Source organism: Apus apus, chromosome Z (genome assembly GCF_020740795.1).
Source record: "Apus apus isolate bApuApu2 chromosome Z, bApuApu2.pri.cur, whole genome shotgun sequence".
Lineage (NCBI taxonomy): Eukaryota > Metazoa > Chordata > Aves > Apodiformes > Apodidae > Apus > Apus apus.
The window spans coordinates 25,617,343-25,624,026 of NC_067312.1; the positions used below are offsets into that span (position 1 = coordinate 25,617,343).

At 46.7% G+C, this 6,684-nt stretch overlaps 1 long non-coding RNA gene and 1 other non-coding gene across 2 annotated transcripts; both read left to right on the forward strand.

The window, feature by feature from the left end:
• Nucleotides 1–4,880: 4,880 nt before the first annotated feature.
• Nucleotides 4,881–6,442, forward strand: LOC127395324 (uncharacterized). The gene is made up of 2 exons (XR_007891775.1): nucleotides 4,881–5,491; nucleotides 6,050–6,442. It is a non-coding gene; the product is annotated as an uncharacterized LOC127395324 (long non-coding RNA).
• Nucleotides 5,727–5,854, forward strand: LOC127396112 (small nucleolar RNA SNORA47). The gene has a single exon (XR_007891911.1). It is a non-coding gene; the product is annotated as a small nucleolar RNA SNORA47 (small nucleolar RNA).
• Nucleotides 6,443–6,684: the final 242 nt, after the last annotated feature.

A 6,684-nucleotide genomic window follows, 5' to 3' on the forward strand; every position in this document is an offset into this window, starting at 1 on the left:
GTCAGCAGAGGTAAATGGGAGAAGAGACAGAACTCGGCCAGAGGTTCCTGTGAGGAAGACTCAGGGATGAAGTAAATGACCACCAGGAGACCCTAATGGACTTAACACGCATGCGATAATGGGCAGGCACTTATGTAAATGATTTATTGGGAAACTAATGAATATGTAAACCATTTATTAGAAATATTACACATAATTAAGTATCAGCTGTATATGTATCTCTCACCTTACCCTGTAAGGCACACACATTTTGGAGGAGCATCCCCTGTGCGTCTGGTTCCATGAATAAAGAATACTGACTGAACAGTAATTAGACTGTTGGGTGAACTTTCTTTGTTTCGCCTTCTCCTCTCTCATCTGTCTTCTTTCCTTCTCTCTCCTCTGTACCAGCAGCAGCAGGCAATGGGCATTCCTTGCTGTGCAGGCTTAGGCCACACTCCCAGCCCTACCTGCAGCTCAGGATGAGGTCCCAGCTGCAGTCCCTACCCCGCAGTATTGCCCCCGTTTCTCCTTTATTTTTATTTGATTTCTTCTGTTACGTCTCTCTATTAGAGTCAATTTCAGTGAGAGACTTTTTTTTTTTTTTGTGGAGGCCGGTTCTCCACAATTAGTTAAAAGCCCCCAAAACACATTCCTTACCTAGATCAGTTCTAGCAGTTATTAATAATCCTGCCAGCTGTAACAGGTGGCCTCTTCAAGTGTACTGAGATCTCATCTTAAAGGTCTCGTGACAATGCATCCACTTAAGCATTTTCAAAATGAGCCTTACACTCAGTTAAGGCTTCTTAATCTTTATTTTTAATGACTGAAGTGATTTATCTAGGCTTCAACGGTTCATTAGTTTTAATGGTGAATATTGGAAATTGGTGTATTACCACAGCCAGGTGTCAGCAGTGTCTAGGGGAAAGGAAATACTTTCCTTAATGCAGGTCACAGGACAATGAGGAAACAGGTGAGGCTTCTGTTGTGTTCTGTAGATAGCTGTTTAAACATCTTTGCAATGTTTCACCATCCCTTGTATAATTCCAAATATAGAGCTTTGGAAGAATCAGCTAACCCTGTTTTTGCCAGAAGGTCTGAAGAACAAGCAGCTGCTACTCAAAGTGAGAATGATTACAAGCTTAAAACCACATTCAGTTTTCATTCAACTCTGGCTGTGGTAAAATTCAATGTAAGTGGGAATGTGAGCAAGAAAGGTGCAGATTTCAACTGTTAGCCCAGTGGTCTCTACACAGTGCCACACGTACAGCTGTGTGGGAAAGCAGACACAGCTAGAACTCATGGGCATCTTTCACATAAATTTCTCTACCAGGTCAAAGCATAGACAGAATATCTCAATCCATAAGAAACGCCAAATATTGCAAATTCAAGAGAAGAGACATACTTTTAAAAATACTTGTAAAATTTGTCACTAAAATCCTGTAGCAGATAAAGCTATTTTAAAGAACTTAAGATTTTCCTCCAGGTGTGTACTGTAAACAGTTTCCAGGTTGAGACTTTGTTGTATATAAAACCAAGACTAAAATTAAACATTTGCATGCTAAAAAGAAAACAAGAAAAAAAGAAAAGGAAAAAAAGGAACTACTGTGTCAAAGCCCTCATACTTTTTAAGAACATCCCAACTACACTTTCCTTCTCATGAAGTGCTTTAAACAAGCTCTAGAGAGCTGGATGGAGGCCTTGTCCACCTGATTATCTTGTATTCAAGCAGAACAAACCCAAGAAGATAATCTCTAGTGCCTCCTGGTTATCATTTCCACATCATACTGATGTCCTTGGTAGAAAGCTTAAGAACTGCTCATGGTTAAACAACCCACCCAGACAAAAGCTCTGCTCTCCCACAGCAATTACTACCAAAAAAACCCCACCTCTTGGTTGAAATGCATCAGAAAATCTCTCAGAAAAATCCCCAAACAGAAAATACACCTCAGAAATACCTCAGTGGTATTTTCCTTCCCACTCCCTCTGTGGAGGCTCAGTGCACCTACATCACACTGGGCAATCCTCTATGAAGAGATAATCCTACCCCAGCCTGCCACGGAGCAAAAATTTGGGAACACCAGGACTTTGCGTAACATAATGCAATGGAGAATTGCTCTTATAAAGCATGTGATGATGTTTCAAAAAGCGAAAATAGCCCCGTACTGTGCCACTCCCTTGTGAATTCCATATTTTTTTTAACTTATTGTTTCTTTGTTATGCTGCACAGAGGAACGCTGGACTTTATAGGCTGGAGAAGGCTGCTGGCCTGTGGCACCTGCTGCCATGGTGGCACCAGCTGCTTCAGGCAAGGTTTGATGGAGTTCCATGCTACCTTTTCCACTCCACAGGCTGGTATTTTTGCCAAATAATAGTCACTTGTGTGCTTTCCAAAACTCCTAATTGTTATTTACCATTCAGACTCATCATATGCTTGCTGCTCTTCTTGCAGCTTAACCTCTTCTTGGTCATGAATCCTGATCTCAAGGATAGCTAATGAAAGGAAGGCTGTCAAGCAGATTGTTTCTTGTCATTCACTTTCCACTCTTCTTGGGCTTTTTGTTGGTTTTCTTGCTGTTGTTAGTTCAGGACTTCTTTCTGCCTGCCTAGATAAGTCTGTGGCATCCAACCCTGTAGTATCCAGCTACCAATCAGTTTTTCACGACACTTTCTGTGGTAATCACAGAATTGCGGAGAAGCTGATGTTGGAAGGGACCTCTGGAGATTACCTTGCCCAGCCCCCTTGTGGGAAATGGTTCTTCTTCTTCCCCACAGAAGTCTAAACAAAATGCTTTTTAAGTCGGCAAAGGCCTTATTATACCCAGCTAACGGACCAAAACCAGGCCTGCTGCTCAAGGACACATGGAAGCAAAACAACAGGTATGATACAAGGCAGGAAGGATGGGCAATGGGTTATGAATTGCTCCTAATAGTTACTGCCCCGGCTTGGGGCTCATGGATGCTAATTGTCTCTGGACATCAGTATGTTCATGCATTGCGGTGATGACACTGACGGGACAGGGGGTCACTGGGGTGTAAAGGGTGACAGGTTTAGCAGGTGAGAGAGCGGCCTGTTTGGATGCTTCTTGTGTGGGACACCCTCTGCTGCTCATCGGACTTGCCCTGCTGTGGAGCCTGGTGCCAGGATTCTGCCGGGCCTGCTGCCCTGCCTGCCTGCCCCACAACCCTCTCTCGGAGTGAACATCTTGAGGGCACAGTACCTTTTGCATTACTTCCCTGAAGGGCACAGTCCTACTGCATTACTTCCCTGATGTATCCCTGGTAGCCATTTGCCATTTTTTTGCGTTTTTTCCTAAACCTCATCCCTCAGTTTGTGTTAACCCTTAATAAAGCAGTTGATTTGTAAACTAAACATTGGCCTCAGTAACAATTTGTGGGCGTGGTGAGGGTGCTATTCTAATCTCCGCTCCGAAATACATCCCTGCAGCAGCCATTCCTCAGTGAGAGGTGAATGCCGTGAGTGTGCACATAGTTTCATTTAAAAACCCCTCCAAATCCAGGGGGGAAGGTTGCGGAGGCATCCTGACAGCCGGTAGCCTCCGTGTCGGCGTCAGCGCGCGACAGCCCTGCTCAGGCAGGGCCACCCGGGGCCGGTTGCCCAGGACCATGTCTAGACAGTTTTCGAGTTCTCTCTTAAGAGGCAGTGAAAACTAGGTAGTATTGTTCCCACTGTGCCGATGGAAAATCAAACAAAGATTAGGAATTTGCCAAGGAAGTTAAGGAACTGCAATTATAATTTCAATTTCCAGTAAGCTTTACTCAGTATCACTGGCCACTTGAGAAACCATTGCTGCTTGGTGGTGGTACAGGCTGGATAAAGAAGATAAAAGTCTGAAATTATAAAAGCAGTGAGCAGCGTGAAAAGTTCCAGTTTTCTTTAATCAGCACTTTCATTAAAAAAAAAAAAAAAAAAATTCTAAAAGAAAAAAAAGCGTCCTGTCTGCAGTAGCAACCAGGATAGAGGTAGGACTGCGAAGACGAGGCCTGTCCACCATCGCCCTTGGTTAGGTGGAAGGTGGAGAGCACAGGGAGCCTGAGGAGCAGGGGCTGTCGGGCATTGGAAGAGGGCGGGGAGCAGCAGACTCCGCCGCTCTCTGCAGGACGCGGGCCCCGCAGGGCCCTGCAGGCCCGCCCGCGGGCTGGGCTCGCTGCTGCGCCCCCGCCTGGGCGGGCTCCTCCCGGCACCTCGGGTTGGCTCCTCAGACTCCGCTCATCCATTCTGAGAACCATTTCTGATCCTGAACGTTCAAAAACGTCGTGCAGGTGTAATTTTAAACTGGTAACTTTGTATTTTTGGTGGCTGTTTGGCCTCCGGTCACGCTGTCCTCCTGCGACGGCTCCATTCTGCTCCCCCTGAGCTGCAGGCTGCCCCATCAGCTGCCAGCAAGGGGGGGCAGCCCAGGTTTTCGCCTCTTTGGGAACACCTGAGCCCTGGCCAGGCGCAGCCCCGGGGCACAGCAGGTGCGTTACCTCACGGCCGGGGCGGCTCCCGGGGCGGCTCCCGGGGCGGGGCGGGCGGGTCCCCGGGAGCCCCGCACGGAGCCGCCCGGGCGAGACAAGATGGCTGCGGGCGCGCAGGGACGCGGGGGCCGCTCCTGGCCGGCCCGGCCGCGCAGCCCCGCGCTCTGCCGCGGCGGCTGAGGAGGGCGGCTGGCTCGGCGCGGGGAGGAGGCGGCAGGAGCTGCCGGGCCCGCTGCCCGAGCCCGGGTGTGGGCGCAGGAAGGGCCCCGCCAGCGGGACGGGCAGGCCGTGACACTCCGTTTCCCCCCGGCCCTAATCGAGGAACGCGAGGCAGCGTCTGCCCTCTCTGCCGTGCGGAAGTAACAGCGAGACGGTCGCGGACGAAGGGCGGAGCGCGGGCGGGGCCGCGCCAGGTGAGCCCTGGCGGGGCCGCGCCAGGTGAGCGCGGGTGGCTCCGCGCCAGGTGAGCCCTGGCGGGGCCGCGCCAGGTGAGCGCGGGCGGGGCCGCGGCAACCGCTGCGCAGGTACGTCCAGCAGCAGAGGAGGGATGACGGGACCGAGGTGCGGCGCGGATTAAAAACGTTCATGAGGGAAAAAAATGAAACAAAATTGCATAATCGGTCATTACAGAGCTGTGCAGCGCTTGTAAAAGTCCATACAGAACAAAATAGGTTGGTGCGCACGTTCACGTCGTGTTCATAACCGCCGTTTTTGACACGGGTTCCTGCTCCTGTGGATTTGTTGCCTGGTGGCTGAAAGCCACTGTCAGATACTTAGCAGCAGCAAAGGGTCTGTTCTTGCTAGAACAGAAACTCCATTTCCATCTGTGGTATGTTTTGTAAAAATGTTTCATGTGTATACACGTAGGTATGCAGTAGTTCCGAGCCCCTGTTGGCTTAGGTGTTTTGGCCCAGCTTTCATGAAATGATGCATACTCCTCCTTTTTACTTGCCAGCTGGGTTTTTCAGAGCTGAAGATAATGAACATACCTACTCTTCTAAGTTTATTTTAAATTCCAGAAATATGTCTGGTAAGTTGGTGCTTTCTGATATTCACTGTTGGGAGTACAGACTATAGTTTGTTTATACAGACTCATGAATGTAGTGTTGTTTTTAACAGCTTTAAGATTGTAAATATTAACTAGCAATACTTAGATATGTACATAATAAAACTGCTAAAGCTTTTAATTTAGATCTATAGAAAAGCAGCTTTGTCCTAAAGAATCAATATTAAGTGTAATTAGTTGGAGAATACAACAGGATGGCTGGAGGACTGAGAAGGTAAGACAGTTAACTTTATGCTGTATCTTACTGGTTATAGCCTCCAAAATTGTAATAGTGCAGTGGCAACTCATGTTACCCTCCTGACATGAGGGAAAGCAGTACTGCAATTGCACATAAGGCTTGCACACGCTTGGTGGCTTTCATGTAACTCATTCCTGCATAGAACTTTCTAAGAAGTATGTAAGGTAGGGGATGAAAAGCTCAATAAAGGCACACAACTGCCTGATAGGGATTAGTCAGACCCTATTTTCAGTTGTTTTGCAAAACATGCTGTATTAATGGCACTGCTTTTTTCGCTTTCCTAGGTAGCATCAAGAGATACTGGGATTGGTGACACCAAAGGAGACGAAACTTCAGCTCTTGATGTGGAACTCTTAAAAGAGGAAGCTGCGCTACTAATGCAGCCAGTGCTTGACCACAGGAGACCTTACCTCTGACAGAAGACAAATGATGTCTTATTTAAACTTTATGAAATGCAAACTCAAATCAAATCCTTTCAAGTTCCTTCTTTGCAAGGCAATAAATAATAAATTAGTGATTGACTTTTTTTAGAGCTGTTACTTGAATAACTGGGAAGAAGGAAAGCTGAGGTTCAAACTACGATATGTACAAGATGTGTTCTTTCCCTTCAGATTATTTTAGCTTCATTTACTATGAAGCCCACAGATCAGCTTAAAATAAAATAAAGCAAAACCTTTCTTTTAGCATACAGCATTTTGTTTTTCTCCTAGCAGAAGTGCCTTTTTAGATACCTGGTCAACTAAAACTTAACAAGTAGCTGTTCAATACCATGCAATTTTTTTTCTTAATTAAGATGTGAAGTTGATATAAGAATGCAACAGCAAAGTAAGCCAATAATTCATAACCATCATTAAAACAGTAGATAACTGCTTACAGCTGACTTGACTAAAACAGGATTGTTTCTGATTTTAGAAGACTA